General features: G+C 42.7%; 1 protein-coding gene across 5 annotated transcripts in view; it reads left to right on the top strand.

Moving 5' to 3' along the window:
• espn (espin) overlaps positions 1-18214 on the top strand; it is a 142295-nt gene that overhangs the window by 93052 nt on the left and 31029 nt on the right. The gene's annotated exons all lie outside the window — the stretch shown is intronic.

Here is an 18214-nt window from a genome sequence, read left to right as displayed (position 1 = left end):
ATGCCGGTCAGGCGTGGTAGGCCCAAACGTGTTGTGAGGGTCTGCTGGGAACGTCTGGCAGAGCCCCCTGTCAGAAGTAGCTTCAACTCCCACCTCCGGCAGAACTTCGACCACATCCCGAGGGAGGTGGGGGACATTGAGTCCGAATGGGCCATGTTCCGTGCCTCTATTGTTGAGGCAAACTGACCGGAGCTGTGGCCGTAAGGTGGTCGGTGCCTGTCGTGGCGGCAATCCCCGAACCCGCTGGTGGACACCGGCGGTGAAGGATGCCGTCAAGCTGAAGAAGGAGTCCTACAGGACCCTTTTGTCCTGTGGGACCCCGGAGGCAGCTGATAGGTACCGGCAGGCCAAGCGGAATGCGGCTTTGGTGGTTGCTGAGGCAAAAACTCGGGCGTGGGAGGAGTTTGGGGAGGCCATGGAGAATGACTTTCGGACGGCTTCGAGGAGATTCTGGTCCACCATCCGGCGTCTCAGGAAGGGGAAGCAGTGCAGTGTCAACACTGTATATGGTGGGGATGGTTCGCTGCTGACCTCGACTCGGGACGTTGTGGGTCGGTGGGGGGAATACTTTGAAGACCTCCTCAATCCCATTAACATGCCTTCCAATGAGGAAGCAGAGCCTGGGGACTCAGAGGTGGGCTCCCCCATCTCTGGGACTGAGGTCACCGAGGTGGTCAAAAAACTCCTTGGTGGCAGGGCCCCAGGGGTGGATGAGATACGCCCGGAGTTCCTCAAGGCTCTGGATGTTGTAGGACTGTCTTGGCTGACACGCCTCTGCAACATCGCATGGACATCAGGGACAGTGCCTCTGGATTGGCAGACCGGGGTGGTGGTCCCCCTCTTTAAGAAGGGGGATCGGAGGGTGTGTTCCAACTACAGAGGGATCACACTCCTCAGCCTCCCTGGAAAAGTCTATTCAGGGGTCCTGGAGAGGAGGGTCCGTCGGATAGTCAAGCCTCGGATTCAGGAGGAACAGTGTGGTTTTCGTCCTGGTCGCGGAACAGTGGACCAGCTCTATACCCTTAGCAGGGTCCTGGAGGGTGCATGGGAGTTTGCCCAACCAGTCTACATGTGTTTTGTGGACTTAGAAAAGGCATTCGACCGTGTCCCTCGGGGAATCCTGTGGGGGGTACTCCGAGAGTATGGGGTACCGGCCCCCCTGATAACGGCTGTTCAGTCCCTGTACAATCAGTGCCAGAGCTTGGTCCGCATTGCCGGCAGTAAGTCGAACCCGTTTCCAGTGAGAGTTGGACTCCGCCAGGGCTGCTCTTTGTCACCGATTCTGTTCATAACTTTTATGGACAGAATTTCTAGGCGCAGCCAGGGTGTTGAGGGGGTCCGGTTTGGTGGGCTCAGGATTGGGTCACTGCTTTTTGCAGATGATGTTGTCCTGTTTGCTTCATCAGGCCGTGATCTTCAGCTCTCTCTGGATCGGTTCGCAGCCGAGTGTGAAGCGGCTGGGATGAGAATCAGCACCTCCAAATCCGAGACCATGGTCCTCAACCGGAAAAGGGTGGAGTGCCCTCTCAGGGTTGGTAGCGAGATCCTGCCCCAAGTGGAGGAGTTCAAGTATCTCGGGGTCTTGTTCACGAGTGAGGGAAGAATGGAGCGTGAGATCGACAGGCGGATCGGTGCGGCATCCGCAGTAATGCGGGCGTTGCATCGGTCTGTCGTGGTGAAAAAGGAGCTGAGCCGCAAGGCGAAGCTCTCAATTTACCAGTCGATCTATGTTCCTACCCTCACCTATGGTCATGAGCTATGGGTAGTGACCGAAAGAACGAGATCGCGAATACAAGCGGCTGAAATGAGTTTCCTCCGCAGGGTGTCTGGGCTTTCCCTTAAAGATAGGGTGAGAAGCTCAGTCATCCGGGAGGGGCTCAGAGTAGAGCCGCTGCTCCTCCGCATCGAGAGGAGTCAGATGAGGTGGCTCGGGCATCTGATCAGGATGCCTCCTGGACGCCTCCCTGGTGAGGTGTTCCAGGCACGTCCAACCGGGAGGAGGCCCCGGGGAAGACCCAGGACACGCTGGAGGGACTGTCTCTCGACTGGCCTGGGAACGCCTTGGGATTCTCCCGGAAGAGCTAGAAGAAGTGGCCGGGGAGAGGGAAGTCTGGGCATCTCTGCTCAAGCTGCTGCCCCCGCGACCCGACCTCGGATAAGCGGGAGACAATGGATGGATGGATGGGTGTGTTATTATATGCAGCCTCTTTAGCAAAGTGGTCAGCTAATTCATTTCCTTTGCTAACAGGATCCTGTTTTCCTGTGTGAGCTTGACATTTAACAATCGCTAGCTTCGATGGTTTGGTTATAGCTTCTAAAAGGGATTCGATCAATTTCTGATGCTGGATGGGTTTGCCAGTACTGGTCTTAAATCCCCTTAGTTTCCATAGTGCTCCATGATCATGGCAGACTCCAAAAGCATACCTGGAATCCGTATAAATTGTTACGATCTTCCCTTCGAACAGCTGACACGCTCGAGTGAGTGCTACGAGTTCAGCTGCTTGTGCACTCAAGCTTGATGAAATTCGATTTGCTTCCAGCAGGCGGTCCCCTTGGACCACTGCGTAACTGGTTGAGGGTGCTCCATTTGTTGCAAGGAACATCCATCCACAAAAATCATTTCTCCAGTTTCTAAAGGTGTTTCCTGTAGATCTACTCTAGGTTTTACAACCTTTGCTATTTCATCATGGCAATTATGTGGTTCTCCTTCGTTGTTAATTGGGAGAAGTGTGGCTGGATTTAAAGTGGAGCATCTTTCAATTGTAACATTTGACAAAGTACAGAGTACATTCTGATAGTGTATTGCCCTAGCAGTAGTGAGATGTGAAGTTTTGGCTTGTACTAGGATAGAATGTACAACGTGAGGCACTTTAACTGTTAGGGGGCTCATGAGAACTACATCCGTGCTTGCTAATACAGCTTCTGTTGTTGCAGCCACAGCACGAAGACACGGAGGAAGTGCTGCGGCCACTGGATCCAGTTTTTTAGAAAAATAAGCCACTGGTCTCTGTTTATCTCCGTGTTGTTGCGTCAGTACTGCATTGATAAATCACTGCTCTTCGTCCACGAACAAAGTGAATGGACGAGAATGATCAGGCAAACCTAGCGCGGGCGCAGATAGAAGAGCAGTTTTTAAGTCACAGAGAGCCTTCTCAGCCTGTTCATTCCATTGGACCTGGCCAGAAAGGGGGGTGCCAGGAGTATTAGCCAATTGTTGCAACGGCTGTGCTCTTTCAGTAAAATTTAGAACCCACTGTCTGCAGTAGCCCAGAATACCAAAAAACAGACATAACCTGTTGTTTTGTGACCGGTCTAGGAAGATTTTGGATGGCTGTAATGCGATCGCTAGAGAGAGCTCTTGTTCCACACGTAATGTCATGACCTAGATATTTTACAGTTGTTTTGATTAGCTGCAGCTTAACTTTAGAAACTTTATGGCCATTGTCCCCCAAAAACAGCAACAATTTCTGGGTATCTTTTGCACAATCTTCTTCCGTAGCGCTACATAGCATTATGTCATCTACATACTGTATCAATGTACTACCTCTGTCCGGCCAAAAGCCTTCTAAATTTTGGGCAAGAGCTTGTCCATATACACAAGGGGCTTCAGTGTATCCCTGAGGCATGACGGTCCATGTCCAACGGCGGTTTTGGAAAGTAAAAGCAAACCAAAATTGAGAATCAGGGTGTACAGGGATAGAAAAGAAAGCATTAGCTAGGTCAATAACGGAGATGTACCGAGCGGAAGGAGGGATAGTAGAGAGGATAGTGGAAGGATTAGGGACGATAGGGGCCCTAGGGAAGATGGCAGAATTTACTTGTCGCAAGTCTTGTACGAAACGCCATGAACCGTCAGCCTTTTTTACAGGTAGAATGGGGGAATTGACTGGAGAGTATTCAATTGGAATAATGGCACCACGTTTGACGAGATCGGAATGTACGGCGGAGATGCCAGCCTCTGCTTCGGGAGACAGTGGATATTGGGCACGGTGCGGGCGGAAGGAGGATTTCGGGTGGATCACCAGAGGCTCACAATGGGCTATCCTTCCAAAATCATTCTTTCCCTGGGACCATAGTGAATCAGGGAGCATAGAGAGCCAAGAAGGGAAAGTGGTTTGCAATGAACAAGCAAAAGAGGAAGGACGGCACAAAGCGCGATGTACTAAAAAATCAGTTTGAAGCACCACTTTAGTTATTAAACGGTCAGGAGTATCAAAAATACCTGGAGTAACTTGTAACCAGTCTGTTCTTTTAAGGCATTTTTCTACCCATGGTCCTATTTCCCCCCATTTAACAGTGCGTGATTTAGCTAAGGAAATATGAGGCACTGAGCCGCCAAGATAAAATATATGTTGTGAGCATGTAAGATGAACAGAAGCAGCTGCCTTTGTGGATGAAATAAAAACACAGGAGATGTGAAGGGTTTCGGGGCAAGTACCAGAAGTAAGGAAAGATTCTAGCCAGGGGGTGTCTACTTCTATAGGGAAGTATTGGGCAGTACAGTGTAAAATGTCAGGGGCCTGTAAATTGGGAAAGAGACAGGGGGAAAGAGTGTAGGGCTTTGAGGAGAATGGTGTGTGGGGAAATATTTAAAGTCCAAGCTGCAAAAGAGGGTTTGGGGTAAGGGGCAATTTGACACAACAACTTGGGGGTAGAACAGAAAAAACCTTTGTCAGTCATAGAAATAGAAAGAGAAAGTTTTGTCATGAGATCTCTTCCTAAAAGGTTAACTGGACAGAGCTGATTTAAAAGAAAACGATGCAGTAAGGTATGTCCGCCAGGACGTGACTGGACTTGAAGAGGTTTTGATACTTGGAGAAGGTGAGGTTGTCCAGAAGCAGTAAGCACAGTAACAGTCTCGTTCGAGGCAGGGACCTTTGCCAGCGAGAGGGCAGATCGAGTGGCACCAGTGTCGATTAAGGAAATAGTCTCAGTGCCATCAACGAACAATGTCAGTAAAGGATCAGTCTGAATTATGGGTGAGCAAAGGTAGTTGAAAAGAGTGGCTGGAGATCCCTGCGTTTTCCTATGGCCAGTATTGTTGGTCAGGGGTGTCAGAAAAACAGGTGGAATAGGGGGAGGCGGGGGCTGTTGCTGTCTGTGAGGGCACTCCCGACGAAAATGTCCAGTTTCACCACAGGCGTAGCAAGAGTAGGAATTAACATTGGGATTAAAGGGAGAGGGAATAAAAGGATTCTTATTGTGGTCAGCAGGAGGAGCTCCAAAACCACCTCTTCCTCGTCCTCGTCCCCTTCCTCTAAGGCCATCTCCTCGGCCTCGGTCAGGAGTACTCCTGGTATAATAGTTCATCTGTGCTGCCAATAATTTGGCATGAGAGTCCGATTCCTTCTGCTTAGTTTGTTTTTCGGCATGTTCAGCATGTCGTTTGACTTCATCAAACGCGGCACTTTCCCACCCAATACAGGAAGTGCGGACCTTGTTTTGTATATCAAGGCGCAAACCGGAAACAAAAGGTGGAACTGCAGCTCGGGTGCGGTCATCAACATTTTCCAAGCCCGAGTGATTAGCCATAAGGTCTTGAATCCTATGTGCCCATTCATCAACCGTCTCGTCTCTCTTTTGTTTTGCAGCAGAAATAAGGGACCAGTCCGTTCCTTTTTTATATTTTTCTGCAATATTTTGTCTCAACGCCTCCCATTGTGGGTTAAATTCGCCTTCTCCACCAATCCCCTGTCCTCGAGTTAAAGCTGGGTTCCATACCCATGGAACGTCATTGCGGACACCCTTGCAAACAGTGGCCTATGTGGTCCCAAGCTTTCGACGAAGTACCTGGGTCCATTCAGCAGCGTTAGGCTTATACATGCTATCTAACTGATCAAGTTGTTCAATAAATTTTAGTCCTCCTACTTCCTTTGGATCTGGAAGTGCATTCACGACATCCTTTAGTTCTTGGATGTCCCAGTTCCGATTTATCATAACTGTTGTGGGATTTTGGGGTCCGGCTGGATGGGCAGGGTTATAATGGGGATTGGGAACTTCTATTAAAGGGCAAGTAAGTAAAGGTGAAGGATCAGAAGAGGTTGGAGAGAAAAAAGTTGGAGCTGGTTTGTGAGTGGAGGTTTGACTTCGAGTGCGTTGGGAGACTGGGGTTTGTCTAGTACGGGGTGGGTCATCACGATGGGTAGAGGGGTCATAGTGATCTGTGCCTGGGGGATCATCGGGGGAAACTTCTGCCAGTTGTAGTGCAGGGGGGGCAGTCGGAATGGGGGATAGAGGAGGGGATAATGGAGGTGCCTGAGGTTGGTACTGAGGAGAGGAACAAATAATAGGATAAAGGGGGTCTTTATTTGGATTATTCTTCCTTTTCCTCCCGTCTGCCTGTGGTTCCGTGCCTGTCTGAACTTTCTGTAATGTAATTAGTAATTCCTCTTTCTCCTTTTTAGCCTTTCCCTCATTTGCCCGCAACAATTCATTCTGTTTCTGTACTGCTTCTAAATTTCTGTCTTTTATTACTAATTCCCATCTATAGAACATATCCATTCGATACGGTCCACTATTATAACAACCCTGCTTATTCCTACACAGGATCTTCCTAGTTTCCTGTATTTCACTTGCATCTCCTGTCCCCTCTATCGTCCAACGCCCACCACTCTGTCTATTCCATTTCCTACATGCCTTCTTGAAATCTAAACCGGTCTTCTTTTCTACAAATTTCCTAGGAGACCCATTTTTACGGGGCGTCTGTTGATCCTCCGAAAATAATTCTTCCAGCATTAATGATTTTGATCCCCCTGTACGGTGATTAACAGGCTTACTGTTATAAGTTCCCATTATGTCCCCTTGCTCTTCCTGAGTCCTGTATTTAATTTTCCAACTATATACTGATTCATCTAATCCCTTGTACGTATGAATCAGCGAGGTATTAAGTGTGCCACTCACTGTTCCCTTACTGTTCCCTTCTTTAGTCCCAAGGGGAGACACCCAACTATCGGTCCTGTCCCAGTTCCCAGGAGAACACGGTATTCCTATTAGTATGTAGATTTATTTATTCCGTCCTAACAGCAAACCTGCAATCTGTGCTCTTTTTCTGTTTATGTTTCCATATATATATATATATATATATATATACCACCCCGTTACTCGTCCCGTTAGCCTGTCCGCTCACATCCCCGGATTCCAGCTCAGGTGACTTAGTGTCCGATTCGGTTCAGCAGAATACTACATCAATACGTCCAGCCGAGTCTAGGATATGGGTGAGGCCAGTATCCTTTCGTCAGACCTTTCGTATGCGTCAAACTGCTTGGGTCAAGTCTCCATCACCTTAAGCAACCCGTTGAGATATGAATATGACTAGACGGTCAACAGGAAACTCGCCCTCCCGTAATTTAGAAAATAAAAAAATGTTCGGAAATTCCCCGGTGCTTACCCCAGCCTGGAAGTGTGCAAGCTCTGTCTGGAAATCCGTTCAGTCACCGTGGATGTAGCAAAGAGGAGACCAGGGGCTCCTCACACAAGAACTCTTTCAGGACAGGGCAGTCCTAACTTTTGCCGGAGCTGCATGCTCTGCTGCCGGAGTACTCAAGTTGACGGCAGTCCGCTGGTAAGACGGATCACTGAAATGGTCTCGCCGGAGGAGTCGACCGGCCGTCTCTTGCCCCACGTCCGGGCGCCAAAAAACTGTGGACACTTTTTGTGACTGAAGACAGAGAAGAAATTAAAATTAGTAAAAACCTTTTATTGATACATACCAGACAAGGGTAAAATGACAGAGAAATACAGTCCTAGGACACCGCACTTCATCTGCCTCGAGCGCAGATATCCTTGCCCTTTTATAGCTTTTCTAGTCTCCTGATCGTAGACCACGTAAGCAATAAAAATAGCGTCATCATGGCAATTATGTGGTTCTCCTTCGTTGTTAATTGGGAGAAGTGTGGCTGGATTTAAAGTGGAGCATCTTTCAATTGTAACATTTGACAAAGTACAGAGTACATTCTGATAGTGTATTGCCCTAGCAGTAGTGAGATGTGAAGTTTTGGCTTGTACTAGGATAGAATGTACAGCCTGACTCATTTTGTATTATTCCAATTGGTAAAGTCTTTACCCTAAAGGTATATTTTCTTGTCACACACATCATTGAAAGAAAACTTCCAGAAAGTATATATGCTTTTTGTCACGTACGCAAAACACAAACAAGTTTGAACATTCTGTCCTATTTTCTGTACTTACACACATACATTTTGTTCAATTACATCATTTTATGTTATTACATCATCAAACCTCTGTTCATCTTGAAAGTGACAATTTATCCTTAAAAGCTCTGTGTGTACATTGTATTCATTGCCTTTGGTCTTTAATATATCATTTATCAAATGTAATTGCTGTCTGCAACAGACTTTTCAATCAATAAAAGGCAGATTAGCCCTTAGGGATTTCATTCTTTCTTTTTTTTTTAAACTTTAATAATTTTGTTGGTAGATATGGTCAAAAAATAAACACAACTATAAAGTATTAAGCAGTATTGAGAGAGAGAGAGAGAATTAAAGACTACAATTTAGCAAAACTTCTGGACAAGACAGTATTTATATGACAGAAAGCAGTGATTATAGGCTGTGTGTGTGTGTGTGTGTGTGTTGGAGTGGGGATAAGAAAGCATAGACACTTGAATAGACTAACAAGTGTAGAAAGTAAGTCAATATCCAACCCACTGTATCCTAACACAGGGTCACGGGGGTCCGCTGGAGCCAATCCCAGCAATCACAGGGCGCAAGGCAGGAACAGATCCCGGGCAGAAATTATTAGTGTTAATAATGGGGCATTATAACTTAGAGGGAAAGAGAGAGATGGAGGGGACAGGAGAATGTGATCCTAAATAGTAGAGAGAGAGAGGAGATCATAGACATACTGCTATTTTGCCACATTACCAAGGCTGAGGCAGTAGCAGCACTTTGGTAGCAGTGCTGCACAATGGAATAGGTGAGGCTGCTTCTAGCATCCATCCTGTTGAGTTGTTACACAATGTATAAATTGCCCAAATGCAAATCCTTGACTTTAGCCACTCTACCTATGATATACTATCAAATCCCAATATGAGACCAAACTTGTAGTTCAAGATTATGGCAGTTAGGAAATAAACACTGAGGTTTTACAACAAGCTTAAAAGATTATCTTATTCACAAAAATTTGTGCACCAGTAGTGATTTCATCACTCTTATTTAAATTTGGAGATGAAAATAACACAATGCACAAAAAAGTTCCAGGATAAATGTTGTGGAAAATCAAAAAGAGGAAAGTAATTATTAAGAGAAGAACATGGAAGTAATATTCAGATATGGTACAGAGAATACCACAAACCAAAACCTAAAAAAACTCATTCTTTCTCTCCCATTAAAATATAAAAGTTTTTAAAAATACAGAATTTTTTCAAAACCTGGCAGTATCTAATCAATAATATTTTAGAATAAGAAGAAATAATTATTTCCGCATTTCTTTTCCTTCTCCATTTATCTTTTTTGCCCTATTAAACTCAATAATTTAGAGTTAAGTATTACTCCTTTGGCCATGCTCTCCTACTCAGGGGTGGGGTTTGATTTGTTTTCAACCCTATTTTTTGTAAAAATTGATCTATTTGTACGGAATGATTACAATAAAATTAATAAAAAATAAAATAAAAAAAAAATAAAAGTTTTAAAGAGCAAATTCTAAATGTGATAAGATAAGAGGATTAACTCCAATTGCTACTGTTCTTAAACAGATATCAAAAACAAGCAATTCCTTTAACCTAATTTCTTGTTCAAACTATTCCACATCTAACAATCAAACATTCAATAGCCCCCTTGTTCTGCTGTGCAAGCCTTTATATTCGGTCACCCATGCCCAATTACTCAATAAATTGTAACTGGGAAATTCCATTTGGTCAGGGAGCCCAAAGTGGATAAATCAAAAGAATAACCATATTGATGTTTTTGTTCCAGTTTTTCATAGAAAAGTCAGGTTTAAACTGCTAATCTAAAATCTCTTAGCTAATACCCAAACATACATATGGTCCTAAACCATGATATACAATAAACTCAGTCAATCTGTTATTCTTGTGCGGCTTCCTGGCCTGACTATAACACAAGATTGCAGCTTCCTCACCTAAAATTGTAAGAAAGTTTGAAATATTTGCTTAAGTTTTCAAAGGAAAACACATTCATTGTATTTTTAAAACAGATATAATTTGCCTTGCTTTTTAAAAAGTTTCAGTCTCTAACTTTTCATGTTGTAACATTCATGGCACATTACAGATAGGTGCAAAATTGTCTTAAATACATAGAGCATGCTGCAAGAGACTTAATTCTGAATTAAATGATATTAAAAGTGAGACAACCCTTGAAAACTTGAAAGATTTCCGTATTCTTTAGAACTTATCACTGGCTTCAGTATATCTATACTATACTGTACTTCCTCAGAAGGCTGGCATCTTTCAACATCTGCAATAAGATGCTGCAGATGTTCTATCAGACAGTTCTGGCGAGCGCCCTCTTCTACGCAGTGGTGTGCTGGGGAGGCAGCATAAAGAAGACGGACGCCTCACGCCTGGACAAACTGGTGAGGAAGGCAGGCTCTAGTGTAGGCACGGAGCTGGACAGTTTGACATCCGTGGCAGAGCGATGGGCGCTGAGCAGGCTCCTGTCAATCATGGAGAATCCACTGCATCCACTAAACAGTATCATCTCCAGACAAAGGAGCAGCTTCAGCGACAGACTGCTGTCACTGTCCTGCTCCACTGACAGATTGAGGAGATCGTTCCTCCCCCACACTCTGTGACTCTTCAATTCCACTTTGGGGGTTAGGGGGGGTTGTGGCGTTAACATTATACAAAGTTACTGTCTGTTATACCTGCATTTTTATCACTCTTTAATATTGTTTTTTATGAATATGCTGTTGCTGGAGTATGTGAATTTCCCCTTGGGATTAATGTATGTATGTATGTATGTATGTATGTATGTATGTATGTATGTATGTCTGTATGTCTGTATGTATGTCTGTATGTATGTATGTATGTATGTATGTATGTATGTATGTATGTATGTCTGTCTGTCTGTCTGTCTGTCTGTCTGTCTGTCTGTCTGTCTGTCTGTCTGTCTGTCCGTGAACTAGATATTGTAAAATTATAGTTGAGAAGACTAATTAGATGTTGAGTTAAATGGCACACTGTTGAATACAAATCAACTGAAGTCATTGGTAAGCTACACAATGAAATTGTGAGGCCTCCACCACATTATTTTGAGAAATTTCATTTTGTTTATATGCGTGCGTGTTTGCTCCATATATAAAACAGTGTTTGACAAACTCTGGGAAAAGCTATTAGACTAATGGGTATGACCAGTGTGAGGAAAGATCGGAGAAGTTGAATCTTTTCAGTTTAGACCAAGTGAGATTAGGTGGTGATATGACAGAAGTTAGTAGAGTGGATGATGACTGTTACTTCAAAACAAGTGCTTCAACTAAGCCATGGAGGCTGTATATATAAGCTTAGTAATGGATAATTTCAGACTAATATTGTTATTACAGTATATTTATTCATGTCAACTTTCATGCTCAGGATACAGCAAAATTGTTGACATGCATTTCTGGAGTACAGTCTGCTTAAGTCGTATGCTCCCAAGGTCACACTATAAGTTTTAGGCAGAAGCTGAATTGAAAACCATTTCTTTAAAGTCTAATTTCTAGGCCCGTACAGCACACTGCTTGTAAAACATTTCTTCATACAGAGAACAACAGATGGAATAAGTTACCAAGCAGTGTGTTAAAACTATATAATTAATTACATTTATATAGAGGTTTTGTAGGGACTCAAAGTGCTTTACATATCAAATGGGGAGCCACGTCAATGCATAGTATTCACATGGATGATGCAACGGCAGTCGTTATTGTGTCCGTACACTTATCACACAATAGATATTAGGTGGTGAAATGACAAGAAAGATAGTTAATTAGAGACAGGGGGTTATTAGGAGGTCAGAATGGAGCGTGAGATCGACAGGCGGATTGGTGCGGCATCCGCAGTAATGCGTGCATTGCATCGGTCTGTCATGGTGAAAAAGGAGCTGAGCCGCAAGGCGAAGCTCTCAATTTACCAGTCGATCTATGTTCCTACCCTCACCTATGGTCATGAGCTATGGGTAGTGACCGAAAGAACGAGATCGCGAATACAAGCGGCTGAAATGAGTTTCCTCCGCAGGGTGTCTGGGCTTTCCCTTAAAGATAGGGTGAGAAGCTCAGTCATCCGGGAGGGGCTCAGAGTAGAGCCGCTGCTCCTCCGCATCGAGAGGAGTCAGATGAGGTGGCTCGGGCATCTGATCAGGATGCCTCCTGGACGCCTCCCTGGTGAGGTGTTCCGGGCACGTCCAACCGGGAGGAGGCCCCGGGGAAGACCCAGGACACGCTGGAGGGACTATGTCTCTCGACTGGCCTGGGAACGCCTTGGGATTCTCCCGGAAGAGCTAGAAGAAGTGGCCGGGGAGAGGGAAGTCTGGGCATCTCTGCTCAAGCTGCTGCCCCCGCGACCCGACCTCGGATAAGCGGGAGACAATGGATGGATGGATGGACTCTTTTCTTTTCAAAAGATGTCCAGGAATCTTTTATGGCCAAAGAGAGGCAGGATCTTGGTTTTACATCTCTTCTAAAGGACAGGTGGTTGTTGTTGTTACTATTATTATTATTATACAGTATTTTGCTTCTATTCCTTTAAATAGTTAATAATTTGTATTATTATCATTACTCTATTAATTAATGTGTTTGCTTATTTTTGGTAGGCAGCTCTAAATCTGCTTGCCAGCTATAGGACATTTCTCACTTGCAAATGTCATGTGGATGATTTCAAATGGGCCTTAAAATCTTTCAAAGTATTTTGCATATACACATTGATTTGCAAAGTGTAATATCTATAAAAACAGAACTCTTTGGCAGAGTGTATAGTGAATCTGTGTATGCAGCTAAATTTTGAAATATTGGACATGGCTGGGCACATAACACAACAAATTCCATTACAGTGAGGATTAATTAACACCCATGGTTATCATGTATAAACAGAACCACTCCCTAATATGTGTTGTACATCCATCCATCCATCCATTTTCCAACCCGCTGAATCCGAACACAGGGTCACGGGGGTCAGCTGGAGCCAATCCCAGCCAACACAGGGCACAAGGCAGGAAACAATCCTGGGCAGGGTGCCAACCCACCGCAGGACACACACAAATACACCCACACACCAAGCACACACTACGGCCAATTTAGAATCGCCAATCCACCTAACCTGCATGTCTTTGGAATGTGGGAGGAAACCGGAGCGCCCGGAGGAAACCCACGCAGACACGGGGAGAACATGCAAACTCCACGCAGGGAGGACCCGGGAATCGAACCCAGGTCCCCAGATCTCCCAACTGCAAGGCAGCAGCGCTACCCACTGTGCCACCGTGCCGCCTGTGTTGTACATGTGAAAATAAATATTTAAGTGCATTAACTTTCTTTTATAGTTTTGACTACATTGCTCAGTACATATAGTAGTGTATAGTGATCCACTGAACAAATGAGAGAGAGCGCATTAAATTTGCCTTAGTTTTAATGTTACTGTGTTTATTTAATCTGACTCCACTTTACCACCTGCCAATATCAGGCCAAAATTTCAGTTCTCTCCATGTAGTTAACTCACATTATTAACAGCTGGTTATAAACTGCATGGCTGGTTTAGTCGTTACATCTGTTGTAGTCTCTTAATACCTTCAGTATATCTATCTCGTGTGTCTATTGATTCTGGCGGGCTCTAGAATCTGACCAGTTCCCAGTGGTGTGCTCATCTTGTTTTCAGTTTCATCTTAAACCCTTTCGTTTTACTTTTCACCCTGATCATTCCAGTAATCTTTTTGTTTATTTATCTAGAAACAGTTAAAGTAACAAATTATTATTACTTGCTTTTAGCTGACGACTTTATCGAGGTGACTTGCAACATTTGACATACAAAAGAAATGCAACCAACCATATTTCCATTTTGAGACAGGCATGTGAAGTGACTTTGCTCGTGGTCACACAGTGTCAGCAGCAGGATTTGAACCCACAATGTAGTCTTCTAGTCAAATATTTCAGCATCCTGTAATTTGAATATTAAGAACTGCTCTCTATTTACAAATACATAATATTGTTTAATAGAAAAGAAAAAATAAAACTTACTCATTAAAATGTGATTACCACCAATCTGAAATTTTTTGTGTCACGTTTGCTGCATTAACAGTATGATACCACCAGTTATTGTTATAGGATTGTTGTTGTAGAGTTTCATTGCAAAAACAAATAATGAAGATGTCTCTTCTTGCAGGATCTTTGATTACCTAAGCTTCTACCACTGATACAGAACAAGGGCAGTAAAGCATTATAAAATCATGAGGTTGGCAGAGCTGAGGTCCATGCGTGTCGTTTGGCAACATGTATAATTACTAGGACAGAGGTGTTGTGTTCCTTATTCTACTAATGGATCATTGCCTTGGACATTCATTAGACTTTTAGCTTCTCGCTGCGGCAGGGGTTGGCTTTGGAAGGTCTTTCATGCTTTGAATATGAAATATTTTTTCTCTGCTGTCTTGTTTTCTACATGTTTGAGAAAAAGTCAAGAGAAATGAGCTTCATCAGATGTCAGGACATTTACATGATCAAGAATCAATTAATTATCTAGTTGGAGCTAATTGTGGCTCTATACTGGTCAGATTGGGTCAAGTCAGGTTGGGGAGCATGCACTGGTATAGCACGTTGCTACACCAACCACACTACAAAAAAGCTTGGGATTCCAGTTGGCAACCCCACAGGCAGACATGCAATCCAGTCCACACTCCGGAAATGACCATCAATCTGCCAGAGCCAGGTGTTACATGGGCCTGGTCCAACCGGTCGGGTCCACAGCAAGGAGGATCCTGTGAGTCAGATCACTGCCAGGGAATCACGGCACATGGCCATAGTGTCGTAACTGACGCTCCATCACAATGCAGGTAATGTGCCTCATTCAGGACTGACTCCATGAGCACCCAGTCATTCGACACAAAGTCAAAACAGCGATACCCAATGATTCTCTGAAGAGACACAGTACAAATGGAGTCCAGTCTTTGTCCCAGGTCATTGGATTGTGTTCATGTCTTGCAATCATATAGCATAACAGGGAGCATCACACACCCCTTTTGTAGGGATATCAGGAGCATCGCACACCCCTTTCCAGTAACCTCATGACCCCCACACACTCTCCTAATCCATCTACTGCCCAAGAGGTCATTAAAGACCTAGATATTGTTTTTTATCCAGGACACCCACAAGCCCAGACACTCAGATTCCTCGCTCAGTTTTTCAAGAGCCCCGATCAGAGCCTCCATTGACTAAATGAAGATCACAGCATCGTCAGCAAAGTCAAGATCAGTGAATCTCTCTTCACCAACAGATGCCCCACAGCCGCTGTCCCCATGACCCCGCTCAACACCCTGTCCATGCAAGCACTGAACAGAGTAGGAGCAAGAACACACTCCTGATGAACCCCAGAATCAACTGGGGAAAAATGCAGAGGTTCTGCCTCCACTCTGCACACCACTCACAGTACCAGTGTACAGGCCGGCCATGATATCCAGCAACCTCGAGGGGATCCCGCGAACCCTCAGGATGTACCACCAGGGTGATAATCTCATTGTACGTAATATCCCAAAAACTTAAGTGGACACCTGTTCCTATTCCTCCTTCTCACAAATAAACCATATGTACCACATCATGAATTTTTAAAAGTCACAGACATGTTTTCCCCACAAAAGTTACAACATAATTGGCTAAGACCATCTTATAACTTCAAGCTTGCACAACAGATTCAGCTTGGATTGTTATTTAACTATATGCAAAATACATGTGCTACCAACACTACTTTAAAGCTACAAATGATACAAAAACTAAGACATATTAAAGTATCATCTTCTATTTTACAGATATTTGTAATCTTTCCTAAACAGATAACCAAGTTTTAAATTTTTTATTCAAATTAATTTTGCATTTCATAATCTCTGAAATACTTTTGCTGAGACTCTATTTTACAGTCAGAAATAAGACTAAATAATGCTTCTTAAGGTTTTCACTTGTTTTAAGGAGAGTCACTGGAAAAGACATACACCTGTAAGATGCATTGTGGCTGCGAGTTCTGATTGCAAGCAACCTTGTAAAAGGCCTGTTTTGGCTGTGACCTTCTAAATTGTTCTTTTTAGTAATTTAAGCTTGTTATTGCTAATATTATTGTGTTTAGTTAAAGAATTAAACAAAATTGATGGTTGCTAAGGTAAATGTTTGGGGCAGTTGGAGTGTTTCTCCTGAATTCATTAGCTGGCAAAGACGATTTCAAAATCAACAAGGAATATGCAAATCATTTTCTTCTGATTAATGAGAATAGCACTTACATATTTTATATGGCTAAGTTGCTCTACATATTGAGGTGGAAAACATGAAAAGAAAATAACTAAAATGTTGTAAATTGTTAGTGATTTCAGTCATAAATTAGTTTATATTTATTTTATGCATAGACTTAACAGTGCTGTTAAAAGCATTGCTGGACAACATTAATTAAACTAATGTTAGATGTTCTAATGAGTACAAACTATTGTAATAGTTCTTTTGATTCAAGCGTAGTTGATAGTGACAAATTCAGCAATATGAGGTAAAGGAGTCAAAAGATTATGCATAATAACTATTTTAGAGGAGGTTGCTCATAATGGAAATAAATTATTAGTTTTTTTTTCTCATTGTGGTCACCTACTGTAAGTACAATATAATTTCCCCCAACCTATTTAAAAGAAAACCTCCATATAAGATTTTTGAGCTGAACTGCAAACTTTGCAGTTAATTATTACCAGCAGGCTATGTAAGTCATTGTATTCTGTCTCTTGGTTCACTACCCACGGCTGTTTATATTTATATATACTCTTTTATACATTTAGCTTTTTTTACCGCATTCATGGGAAAAATAAATTTTATGTAGTATCTTGCTTATCTTTTCAAGCAACGGAATAATTTCTAAGCCCAAAAAGCATCAATTGTAGTAGTCACATCTTCAGCTATTTAAGAAATCAGAAGTGCACATTAGCCACTATTAACAACAAACAAATAATAAAGGATTTGTATTTAATAGCAGACTTAGTTAAAACAAAAAATTTTAAATTATTGTGCAGTGCAGAATTAATGAGGTGAAACACTTAATCTGCAACCCCATGTGAACAAGACAGTGGTGATCAGTGTTGTTGTAAAGACCTCATAATGTTTATGTTTGAAGCTGATTGCAACATGGTACTGGAATGGTGAATTCCCTTATATTTGTATAGCTTGTTAGCCTTTAAGCTGTCTATATATTCATCTTACTTTTTTCCTGAAAGCATTCTACTATGCCCTGATGTATTGCATCAAATTAACCTTAGGGTTTTCTAATTTCCCATTTAATTATTTACCCTATGGATTGTGTCTTTCTTTTTGATCATTTTATTTATTCATTTCACATCCAGATTCTTAAGCATTGTTGACATGTGAATAGTTTTATGTTTTTATATATGTAAATTGCTTGGATTTTTTTTTTCCTAGCATGGCCCTTGACATTCAAATACCTATTGCCATTTTTCTAGTTTAGATTTGCTGCAAGCCATTACAGTTACAATGTCACAGAGTCATTGTACTCTAAATTAGATAATTCTTTCATACTGTCTTACTCCTTTTTTTTTGACTACTACATGAAGTGTCCATGTCTGGATGTTAGTCATTTTTGTACTTTATAATCCATGAATAGTCACACTGGTCCTTGTTGATTCATAGAATTCTGAAAATGTCTGTCTATTTCAGGTACCCAATTGTTGTACGGAAATACAGAAAAAAAATTGCATCAGTGTCGTTTCAAATTGAATTAATTATTCTTCTATTCAGCATCCTAAGATACTTTTTCTTACAGGCTCTTTTTCTTTTTTAAATAACAAGATTCTTTCTTTCTTTCTTTCTTTCTTTCTTTCTTTCTTTCTTTCTTTCTTTCTTTCTTTCTTTCTTTCTTTCTTTCTTTCTTTCTTTCTTTCTTTCTTTCTTTCTTTTCCTAACAACTCCAATTGGCATCATAAATACTTCTGTGTGTATTATGTCACGGGCATCCTTGTATCCTTCTGTGTAACTTACAGGCCACGCGTCTCTCTATATATAATGTGGGTCATTTCCGTGTGTATCATGTTTA

Source organism: Erpetoichthys calabaricus, chromosome 8 (genome assembly GCF_900747795.2).
Source record: "Erpetoichthys calabaricus chromosome 8, fErpCal1.3, whole genome shotgun sequence".
Taxonomy (NCBI): Eukaryota; Metazoa; Chordata; class Cladistia; order Polypteriformes; family Polypteridae; genus Erpetoichthys; species Erpetoichthys calabaricus.
This window is presented reverse-complemented; position numbering and strand designations above follow the sequence as displayed.